The sequence below is a fragment of the Callithrix jacchus genome, chromosome 13 (assembly GCF_049354715.1).
Source record: "Callithrix jacchus isolate 240 chromosome 13, calJac240_pri, whole genome shotgun sequence".
In the NCBI taxonomy this organism is placed as follows: domain Eukaryota; kingdom Metazoa; phylum Chordata; class Mammalia; order Primates; family Cebidae; genus Callithrix; species Callithrix jacchus.
Genome location: NC_133514.1, coordinates 36,109,285 through 36,122,130, shown reverse-complemented (window position 1 = coordinate 36,122,130; position 12,846 = coordinate 36,109,285).

The window sequence follows — 12,846 nt, the reverse complement described above, 5'->3', positions numbered from 1 at the left end:
GCGAATCAAAGTCACAATGACATACCATCTCACATCAGTCAAAATGGCTGTTATTAAAAAGTCAAAAAAACAAAAACAAAAAAAACAGATGCCGAGTAGGCTTAACAGAAAAGGGAAAACTTAAACACCATTGATGGGTATTTAAATTAGTTCAGTTGCTGTGGAAAGCAGTGTGGAGTCTTCTCAAAGAACTCGAAACAGAACTACCATTCAGCCCAGCAATCCAATGACTGGGTGTATATCTAAAATAAAGTAGATCATTCAACCAAAAAGACACATGCACTCATATGTTTATTGAAGCACATTTTATCATAGCAAAGACATGGAATCAACCCCAGTGCTTACCAATGTGGATTGGAAAAAGAAAGCGTGGTACATATATACCATGGAGTATATCTGCACCTATAAAAAAGAAAAGAATGGAAAAATGTTCTCTGCAGCAACACAGATGCAGTGAAAGGCTATTATCCTAAGCAAATTAATGCAAAAATGAAAAACCAAATACTGTATATTCTCCCTTATAAGTGGAAGTAAAACATTGGGTCCTCATGGAGGTAAAGATGGAAGCAATAGACACTGAGGGATACTAGAGAGCAGAGGGAGGGAGCAAGGGATGAAAAACCAACCATTGGATCCAATGTTCACTTCTTGTGTGCTGGGATTCTTCATATCCCAAACCTTAGCATCATTTGGTACACCCATGTAATAAACTTGTACATGTATCCCTGATTATAAAAAAGAAGTTAAAATTATAAAAACAAACAAAGAACAGAGTTTCCTACAACCTGTCTCCCGCTTCTGTGATTTTCTTTCTGGAGTCTCAGTGCAAGTTTTCATGCAACAAGTGGAAGCTGCTCTGTGGTGGGCTCCAGCAGCCACTAGACCATTGGAGTTGTTGCAGAGCCTTACAAAGATAATTCATTTTAAGTTTCCTCTTATTCACCAGACCTTTGCCTTTCCTCTAATGGAGACTTGGAATATCATCCATAGGCCTGTGCCTCCTCTTATCTATAGCTCCAGTTACAAATTCTCACTGGATAATCCTCTGCCTTTTAATAGAAATAATAAACTTGGAGTAAACAAATCAGAACTCTTGATAACCCCACAAGCCTGCCCCATCTTCTGCTTTTTCTATTTTTCTGTTTCATAGGTGATGAAATCTAAGGTCTGAGAGGTTAGTTAACATTTTCAGATTAGCTCCACTGGTCATGGACCTAGTAGTGGGAAAGGCAGAATATGAGCCAAAGCAGTTCCAAGGCTATATTTCTAACTACAGTGATCTACCACCCTCTTTTCACTTTAAATTATTTTAATTTGATTTTATAAATAACTATATGAAGCATTTTTTTTCATAATATTTTTAATCTGAGAAAGATGGAGTGACCTGCCCAGTGTCTCAAGGCTATTAATTTGTGGATCTGGAATTTGGGTTTTGGATAATCTATATCCTGCTTGCATTAAGATTATATTTATGTAAGATTTCCTCTATCCTCAAGGTGCAAGTTCCTTGATGGTGACATCAATACTTCATTCAATTTATATATCCTAAGTCCTAGCATAATTTTTATATGTAGTAGATGTTCAATAAATATTTATTGTTAAAATATCTATTTTTAAAATAAGGTTTATGGAAAACTTTCTTTTAAACTATGAGACACGACTAAAGCTGAAGCAATTAAGTCAACAAAATAAATAACAGCATGTATCATATTCCAATACTTCGTCAATATTCATGAAATTTTACACTGATACACAGAAATGATTAAATAAATTAATTAATGTGACAGAATAGAAAAATTTCACATAATTCATATATATATTTTGCTCTCAAGGAAAAGAAGCAAAACTCCTCATTTCATAAGTATGGGCTGCCCACAGTGACTTCCTTCCAAAAATTTTAGTATGAAAAGGGTATTTTTATACTAAATTATTTACAAATAATTATTTTACAATAGAAAACCTGACAAACACGACCACCATCAGGTGATCAAGGTTGCAGTCAATAACAGTGAGTCGTGTTGATAGTATCACACTGGATATAATGTGATCAAAATGTCAATGTATCTCTTTGGTCTTCTCCAAAGCCTGTAACTCCATCAGTGAACTGCGAGATAAATCCCAACTGAAAGACTTTCTACAAAATACCTAGTTAATGCTCCTCAAAGTGGTTAAGATAATCAAAACAAGAACAAACTTAAAAATATGTACCAAAAAAAGAAGAAGCCTCAGGAAACACAACGACTATATGCAATGTGTTATCCTAGAAGGAATACTGGAACCGAGAAAAGATATTAGGAAAAAAATGAGGAAATGTGAATGAAGTACGGACTTAGGAATAGTTATTTAAATCAATACCAATTATTGATTTAGTGTAATTCTTCAATATTTATTTAATAATATATAACATCAGTTTATTAATTGTGACAAATATAGCCTATTCATGTAAGCTGTTAAAAATAGAGAAAACTGAGTCTGAGGTACATGGGAACTCAATATCCTATCTTCATAATTTTTCTACAAATCTAAAACTATTATGTTTATATCTTTTTAATGGCCTGAGGTTATCATGCATCTAAATTGATTTATTTTCACGATCAGTTTTTAAATATCAAAGTCTTGCTTCCCACGACTGGAAACCTCCTGTAGTCTAATGCTGTCATACCCACCATTCCTTCTTGATTCTAGATGTCCAAAATGTTCAGGTGTAGAAGCAGTGACAATGAAAAAAAAAATGGTTAAAAGCTGCCTGCTATGAACCTTAGCACTTGAGGAGACTTTACCCTTTTGAATGTTATCACATCTTTCCAACTATAAGTCCAAATATATTCTTCAATTTCAATTGCATTTCATTTTAGGGCTTGGAAAGGAGAATCATTAGAATGTTGTCCAAAGCAAGGTAAAGTTAAGGAGGAGAAATGATAACCAGGAATTAAAAGAGAAACTATATGTATGTTTTTTTAAAGAGAACAGAAATTCCACTAAGCCCTTTTTCCTATTGGCAAGGTCCAGGTAAAGTCAGAGTTAGCATATCCTCAGATAGAATGGGAAGTCAGAAACATTGTAAAATACCTCACTTCACTGACAGAGTGCTACCGTTCTTGGTCAACTCGAAAATCACCTTCATGTGTTCCCTGACCACACCTAGGTGAAATGAGAATGTCTGAAAACTGGAGCTGCACACAGTGACAGCTGTGGACAAAGGGCTTCACCCACATCCACTAAGCAGGAGCCTACCACATCTATGTGAGCACCGTGTTAAGGCTTAACAACCGGATCATGCAACTGCAGTCACTGCCCTGTTTCAGCTTTAGCTAAGCACGTATTTACTCACATCTTTTTCCACAACAGTTCAATTAAAGATCGTGGTCACTTACTAGCTTTGTGTCTTGTTTATTAGGGATGAATATAAATTATCCTCTACCACCACCCTTGCTTAAAAGAATTGCAGTAACGTTGCACCTCAGCAATGTGACTTCTGTCTTCTCTGTTACATGAGGGATGACAGGATTTCTTGGGTACATCAGCTGTCCACATGTGTTTGAGACCATTGGTTAAGATTGGGAGTATAAATGAATGGATTGTCCCATTCAGAGAAAATATTGGCCTTTTGTGACCTGGGATGTCTCAGCGGTATTTACAAAGATCTGCTTGTATATTTTATTTATATTAGTAACAATAACCTCCCTGTTTGATTTATGTTAATCTGTTGCATTTCACTATAATTCTTTCACATTGGTAGTGTACCTGACTCAAACTAGTCCTTGTCCAGCTGGTTGGTGGTTATCTCTGAGAACACCTGCACAGATCACCTTAGATTCTGTGGAATTTGCAAGGGAAGTTCTGGTATCCATGAAAGAGCGAGCTTGCGTTTACCCTATACTTTAGACATGGAAATAGCTAGCTTCGATTCTTGGCACTGGATGGGTACTGTGTTAATAGATGCACAAAATGTCGGATTTTATTTTCTCAGAACCATATCTTAGGCATGTCATTTTCTTTGCCTATAATTAGAGGACAATACCTCTCCTTCCCATCTCACAGAGCTGTAATACAACCCAAATAAGATAATGTGTGTTGAAAAAACTAGAAATTATAAAGTGTCAAATTATAGGAGAAGATAGGGGAGAAGTAACCTTTACAAAACACCTACTGTTTACCCATGCTGTGCAAATATAATCTTATTTAATTTGTACAACAGCCCTCTTAGGAAAGGAGATTCAGATAACCTGAGTAATTTCTCAAGTTGACAATGATCAGCACATTACTCCTATGCTGTTTAAATCCAAGTGCCCTGTTACCTTTTACGTAAAGAGTAGATGCGGCCGAACACAGTGCTTCGGCCTGTAATCCCAGCACTTTGGGAGGCCGAGGCGGGTGGATCATGAGGTTAAGAGATCGAGACCATCCTGGTCAACATGGTGAAACCCCGTCTCTACTGAAAATACAAAAATTAGCTGGGCATGGTGGCACGTGCCTATAATCCCAGCTACTCAGGAGGGTGAGGCAGGAGAATTGCCTGAACCCAGGAGGCGGACCTTGCCGTGAGCCAAGATCGCGCCATTGCCCTCCAGCCTGGGTAACAAGAGCGAAACTCCGTCTCAAAAAAAAAAAAAAAGACATGCAGTGTTATTAGAAGAAAAAAAAAAAGAAGAATGCATCTGGCTCTTTTCAACACTTTATACCTTTTCCAGATATAGCTTGATAAAAGAAAAGTAAGAGACAATGCCCATTTTTCCACAATCTCTGAGTCAACATAGTGAAGTGTAAACAGTGCTAGAGTTGAAAAAAATTCTGTGGTTTTCTTGGCTACTTATATGTCATTGAGCGAGTCACTCAGATTTTTGTAACTTCTATCTTTCAGTTGTAGTTAGAATTGGAAATAGAAAGATAATTAAGGGATTGCTGCTGCCTGCCATTAGAGAGATGAACATGCAACTAATCATTAACACAATCTTGATACTCTTCTGTAGAGTTTTATTATCTGAACAAAGTGCTCTGGGCCCACCGTCTGTGAATTAATTCTTTGGGGTATATAGAGGCTGGCCAAGTGGAAAAACAACTGAAAATCAGGTAAAGGTAGGAAACACAGAGTCATTAAAAAGTGTATGTTTCGAGATCAGTGATACTTCTCTCTGGAACCCATTTTCCTTATTTACAAAATGAAGAGATGAAACACCATCATCTCTAAATACCCATTATACTTTCATATTTCAGGATTTTGTTATTTTCTTTTTTGACATTTGCTTCTAATATTCTACATTTGATGTCAGAGAAAGTTAACTGCATGAAGCAGCCCACTATTCTCCAAAAATAATACCATTAAATTTTAATATGGGCAATTTACTGACAGGCTTATTCAATCTGACCAGTGAGCTTTTGAGAAACATTAAAAATCGGGCTACTTGGACGCCAAGACTTTCCTTAACAAGGAGTGACTGCCTCCCTGAGCACATATGGTTCTCCTATAGACATTAACATAACAGGAGCCTGTATGTAGACTGAGTTTTAAAAGGGTTAAGTGTCAGACATGATCTATTACGGTGGAATGTCATCTAAAATGAATGAGGCTGCTGCCCTTAGAGAAAGGATCATTGTTGGCCATCAGAGAAATAGCACTGACATTCAGTCATCTCACTACGCTTTAAGGTGAAGGATCACTTTAGGCAAATAGCAGACAACTTGTAAGTACTTATTTTAAGAAATTGCTCTTATAGGTCCTAACAAATACCTCTATAAATGTTGGCAAAACAGTTAACCAACTCAAAAGCTAAAAATATTTCCCAATTTGATTTATTTTAGATTTCAAAGGAAAGAAACATAGGAGCTAATGGTTAATGAGGAGAGAAAAATCTCTCTTAATTCTCAGAAGCAGTCACAGATTGCAAGCTTAACCAAACATAAGGCCTAATTTTTAAAAGAAACCTTTCTCACTTTACTGAGGTAGTTGTGAGTTTCATACATGGTTTGGCTTCCCTATATACTAGTATCAGGAGCTTTGTTTAGTAGATTGTGTAAAGTGAGGATTTTATTAAACTGTTTTGGAAAACAGATATATTCAGCGAAATGCTATACATAATGTAACAGTTCCCATCATCCATAAAAGACCAACTTTGCATTTGATGTTTTTTGCAGTGTGTCTATTTTTTCATGTGCACCAAGGTGCAAGTTCTGATCGCAAATAAGGTATGGCTGGTAGGAAGCAAATTCAGCCACATTACATACAGTTATTGGCAATTGATCGAACTATCACAAAGTTCCTCTTGGAACTTAGATCATACACTCCTCAAAAGTGGGATTGTAGTGGACTGGATAGAAAGAATAACAAAAATACACAAATTGCTTTGGTTTGCCAAACAATCTTAAATAAAGAATAGCATCAATCAAAGACACTCTAGGATTTCTAGACCATAACAGAGAGAGATTAAACCTACTCTTTTGAGATTACCGATCCCAATCGGGATATTAATCATCTTATCTATTTTCACCCTTAGAATGGATATATCTAAGAGGTTAGGGAACTTTACTACTTTGCTTTCCTAGAAACTTGTTATTTTATTTTGTTTTGTTTTTTTTTGAGACAGAGTTTTGCTCTTGTTACCCAGGCTGGAGGGCAATGGTGCGATCTCGGCTCACCACAACTTCTGCCTCCTGGGATCAGGCAATTCTCCTGCCCCAGCCTCCCGAGTAGCTGGGACTACAGGTGCACACCACCATGCCCAGCTAATTTTTGTATTTTTAGTAGAGATAGGGTTTCACCATGTTGACCAGGATAGTCTCGATCTCTTGACCTCATGATCCATCCGCCTTGGCCTCCCAAAGTGCTGGGATTATAGGCATGAGCCACCACGCCCAGCCCCTAGAAACTTGTTCTTAGCTTTCTCTCCACTCGTGGAAATGAGCCTTGCTTCCCAGGTATGGAGATGAATGCATTAAAGGCCTGTGGCAGACTCTGCTGGTCTGCATCTCCCGCTTGGTTTTGCAGCTCTTCTTTGAACCTAAGTCCAAATTGGTGATTAAGCAGAACCCAGGTCAGGGCTATTCCTAAGTAATGGGTCCTGCAAACCCAATGACTCCAGGGAAAAGTTTCCCAAAGTGTGGTCTTTGGAACACCTACATAGGAATCACCTGAGTCAAAGTTGCTCAAAAATTACATTTCTAGACCCCATTCAAAACTACCAGAACAATCCCAGGAATTTGTATACAAGTTTCATCTTTTCAAGTGTTCTTATATTCACTGATCCTTGGGAATCCCCAACTAGGTCGATGACAAAAGAACCTAATAGATAAGGACACTGTAGGTTACAAAATTACTTGGTGGAATATACCTGCTCCTCTCACTGTGAAATTGACAGACAAGCCTCTAAAATTGCCAGGAAAAAAAAAAAAAGCTTAGTTGATGAGTAGGGACCATTACTGCAGTAGTTAAAGCTTCACAACAGGGGCCACAGCACTTAGAAAATCCCCAGATTTAAAGTCCAAAATATATGGATCCTGGAGCTAGACCTCTAAGTTACAAAGTAAGTGGCACATTGTTGCACAGTAGCTTGTTCGTAATTCCAGTGTCTAATATTTTAAAAAAGCATTTTGACTTCACTGGTAAATGAAAAACTGAATCCTATTTCTTTGTAGCCCCTGTCTGTGAAGATTTTGTATAGACATATTCTTTAACATTACCCCCTTTATCCCAACCTGGATACCAGACTTTATGTTCACCTGTTAATAGGAACGTACTCTCAACAACTTGCAATGATTTTGACTCATCCACCTATCACTTTTAGACCTAAGTGCCAGAACAATCGCAATCATTTCTCCCTGCAGGGTCACTGATTTGTTTCCTGCTGCCGAGAATGTAGGACATTTTGTTTTACCTTTATGAGAAATGGGGACCTGGAAGGACTGCCAAGCCTCAACATGTAGCCACCAGACATTTGCCATGTCCTCGTGTAACCATTTATTCCAGATGATTTTCTTCCTACGTCCTTATTATCTCTGGCCCTTTAAATCCAGTCATTTTTACTTTACCCCTTACATAGCCCAAAATAATAGACACAAGCAGGTACTGTGAGTCATGCTAATTGTTTCCTGCAAAGAAACAGAGTATGATGGAGGTAACTAAAGAGATGCTTTGTGTAGCACAGTGGATAAAAATCAGCCATGCTTCAAAATAACTCCAATGCCTCTTGTCAAGGGAGGGGGGAAATTAGAGGCATGACTTCTGGTGTATCTTTGTAGAAATCTGTTCAGGTAGCAGAAAGCTTAATCTGTGCCATTTCTTGTAATGAAGTACTAGAGACTACCTCAGTTGTTGGATACAGCTGATTATAAACTTATAATAACTCATCCATTTATTTATTATTTAATCTTTGCCAGTCACTATGGGACTCACAGTTTATTAACAGTAGGAAAAAATTATAGTTTAAAACATCTAAATCTATTATCTCCCAGGCAAAATAGAAACTTGCTTAACCTAGTCACTCAGCAAATGATTAATGCACATAAGCTGTTGTCTGCATTTATAAATTCTCACTTAAGGGGCTAAAAGGCAAAAGAAAAAGCACCCCTCTCTCCTCCATCATATTTACCTTTCATATTCCTCTCCACAAAATTGTTCTAAGTAAGGATTCCAGCAAACTTCTCAGGCAATTAGTGCAAGATTCTGATCTCTGTATTCTAGTCCTTGGCATCCCCAGACCCTGATATACCCTAATATTCCCAACGCTTTCTCAGACTTCTTTCTCTGGGTATTTTTGGCTTTGAAACTCCTCATACCTACTAAGGTTCACTTTCAAGAGCACTTGCTCTAGTGCTAGATTTCATAGGTTTAAATGCTGGCTCTCTGCCACTTACTAGCTATGTGATTTTTGGCTGGTGATTATCCCTAATGTTCCTTGGTTTATTTATTTGTAAACTGGGGATAATAATCTTAAGCAATTGTGACAAAAAAATTATACGCATATGTATATAAATACTTTTAAGCACTGTATATATAGATGGAAAGAGAAATAGAATTGAAAGTTGTGTCTGAAATATAGTAACTACTCAAAACTGTTACTTCATATTGTAATTATGATTATACAAGTATATTCCTAATGTCTGAATCAGGGATATTTGGTTATAAAGGGATATAAAGCCATAGAAAGTACCTTAAGCAAAACAAACACATACAAATTACATTTTTTTCTGAAATTAAAGCACTATTCTATGAACCTTAGAAAAGGAAGTGCAGCTGGTTTCCTGGGTATGTGTGTGTTAGAACTCAGTAAGCCCTGAGCATTCTTAAGGCAGATACTCTTCCTTTGATGACATGTGGTCCCTGCATTTGGTCCAGTCAACTGTGGCCAAAGGTCCAAAATCATGGATCCCGCTTATTCACTTAGTAATGTGGGAACATACTATAGGAGCAAAATGTGAAAGGGCCTAGAGAGAACATATAGATTGATTATTTTGTCTACTAACCATAGCATGAAGACATGCTGGAAAAATTCCCATGGTGCCTTGGCAGGCTGCTGGTGAAAATCTCCTTCTATTCACAAAGTGCAAATAAAGAAAACAGAAAAGATCAGTATTAAGATGTATCTTCAAGAACATCCTAATGCATAGATCCAAATATTCTATCTCAGGCTTACTAATTTTGAGTAAATTTGGGATAATTTTGTCACATAAATACTAAGTTTTTGAATGTGAATTTTATTTTTGCAGTCTTTTCCTAATTCTCTTTCTTAAATAACACTGCTAGAAGGCTTTTCTTTTCTTTTTTCCGAGACAGAGTCTCCCCTTTATCCAGGCTGGAATGCGATGACATGATCTCCGCTCACTGCAACCTCTGCCTCTTGTGTTCAAGCGATTCTTTCCCTGAGCCTCCTGAGTAGCTGGAATTACAGGCACATGCCACCATGCCCTGCTAATTTTTGTATTTTTGTAGAGACCGGGTTTGACCGTGTTGGCCAGGCTGATCTTGAACTCCTGACCACAGGTGATCCACTTGCCTCAGTGTCCAAAAGTGCTGGGATTATAGGCATGAGCCACCACACCTGGCCACCTTTTCTTAAATATAGCATGGAGCAACAGGCTGGATAAGAATGACAGCTTAATGTTTTGTAATATATAATTTAATATAACAGAGTTCCATATTGGATAAATGACTTTTAGACTCTATACATGCTTCCAGACCAGAATAAAAGAAAAAAAATAAAACAGAAAAACTAAACTCTGCAAAGAATAAAACCTCCAGAATTTGAAATTATATAAAGAGAATTAAATCCATGGATCCTGTGATTAGAGTTAATGATTTGTAAATATTCTTTGTTTATAACCATTTAAAAAGCAACAGATTTCTCTTAGTTAAAATTTAAGCCACAAGAGCAACTATTACTGTAAACATTGTAATATTATGTTAATACAATAATGCCTAGTTGATTGAATTATAGCTATTAATAGCCAGTAATGGTTTTTCACTTAAAGTGAGAAAAAAAGGAATTTATTATGCCACATTTCCATCAGCAGTATTTTATCTATTTATTATTAACAAGTTTTCTCATCAGTGGACATAGAGGATTCCACTTATCTCATCCCCTGAAGTTCTGCAGGGCTTTAGGACTTGTTTAGCCTCCATAACATGAGCAGTAGTACTGCATGCCATTTTTTGTGAAGCATTTTATTTTCAGCGCTTGACTTTCTAGTCTACTCAAAGATCTTGACAGAGTCTACTGCTGTGGACACACCATGAGATCAGAGCAGCCTGGGGAACGCTGAAGTTTCACATGGAAGAAGGTACATTGAGTTCATTCAGGCTTACAATGGACTTTGTGAGAATAAGTAATTTTCTCACAAATATACACAATTTTGTTATGTATAAATTGCAATTTTGATTCCATCTGCCACACATTTCAGAACTAAATAGACTTCTGAACTCATCGAGGTTAGGGAAATCCTGACACTTTGAAGTTTTGTGAGAAAAGAAGAGACTAGGAAAAATTTCATAGCAAACTCATATCTTCTTTACGACTTGAGGAATAAGTGTAGCATGATGTCTTCATTTCACATACAAATGACTTAGGCCCCTTCACATACAAAAGACAGAGAGGCACTGACTTGATCAATTTCAAACATTTTGTCAGAGGCAAAGTCTGTTAATGTTTTATAGACAATTTCATAGGGATAGAATATGAGAAATGCATTAAAAAAAAACAGGCTACAAAGAAAACTCCATCGCTGTTTGCAATTTTAATAAAATAAGATTTTCACTAAAATTGCCAGTGGAAATGTGGGTATCCTGAATTCAAATTCAAAAGTTCACTCCATTATTCTACTTGAGAAAATAAATGAGTCTACTGCAGTACACAGTCCCAGATTAGGTTTACCCCACCACCAGCCTTACCACCAAGAGATACAGGCAGATTCAAGCTCTCTGCCTTTTTGTGTGACTTATACCAAAAAAAAAAAAAGAGAGATAATAAAAGAAAAGAAGCAAAGTGATAATGAATAAGGAAAAAGAAGTCTAGTCAATGACAGAAATGTGGCTAAAATGTGAGTCTTTTGATTGACAGTTAATTAGGGGCAGTACAGTTAAAAGACATAAATTCTGTTCCTGAACTGAGTAAGATAGGATGTTATTTTACTTCAGTAGAATCAGTTTACTTACTGAAAGGACTGACTGAAATCTAAATTTCTTTCTTACTCTACTTTTAACCTTTTTTAATATTAAAATCTTACGCATACGTAGTAATGTCAAAATGTAAGAATTTAGCAAAGATGAGTTAAGCAGGACCAAGCTGTCTACATCTAAAATGTCTTTAGCATACATTTTCTGAGGTGCTTTTGGTTTCCTTTCTTGATGCCAGTTGTCAACATTTACCGTGTTAGGAGCAAATCCTTTCTTTCCTGATTTCTTCACTCTCACTCTTTTGAGGCTAGGCTTTTCCTGCTTTGTGAGCTTTCCCCATTTGCTCTCTCTTCTGCTACTCCTTTAATTGTCATGTATGAAAACTTTGTGGTACTTTAAGCAAGGAGATTTCCTCACAATTTGAAAGTATTCTATTAATGCTGTTTCCTTCTCCTCACTTTAATTGAAAATTGGCTTTTCCCGGTGACATTACTTTTCCTGAATTCCTTGCTAATAAAAGCTTCTTTATTACCTCTCCTTGACAACTCTTGAGACAAGTTGATGCAGTCAGACCTTTTTAAAAACTTCTCTTGGCCAGGCATGGTGGCTCATTCCTGTAATTCCAGCACTTTGGAAGGCCGAGGCAGGTGGATCACCTGAAGCCAGGAGTTCGAGACCAGCCTTACCAACATGGAGAAACCCAGTCTCTACTAAAAATACAAAAAAGAAATCATCAGCATGTGGTGACACATGCCTGGAATCCCAGCTACTTGGGAGGCTGAGACAGGAGAATCCCTTGAACCCGGGAGGCGGAGGTTGTGGTGAGCTGAGATCGTGTCATTGCTCTGCAGCCTAAGTGCATAACTCAGTGTCAAACAAAAACAAAAACAAAACAGAAACCAAACCCCTCTCTCATGCAGTGGCTATGTCTACACTGTGTTTCACTCTGTAACTTGTTTAGCTTTGAAGTTCATGCCATTTGCTTTAGCATCCTTTAATGACCTTGTTCTCCATCCTCATTTATCTCTCTACAGCCAGGGCATTCCTGTTTTCCTCAATAAATACAATACTTTTTTTTCCCATCCATAAATGTATGTCTTTATTCTCTGTCTGTACATATTAGCAGTGATAAAGCTTAAAGATGCATGTCCTATGTAATATGCAAAAACAATGAATTTACATAAATAATTTATACTTCAGAAAATTAAAGTTGAAAAATATTTTCCACATTATTAGAGTTCACA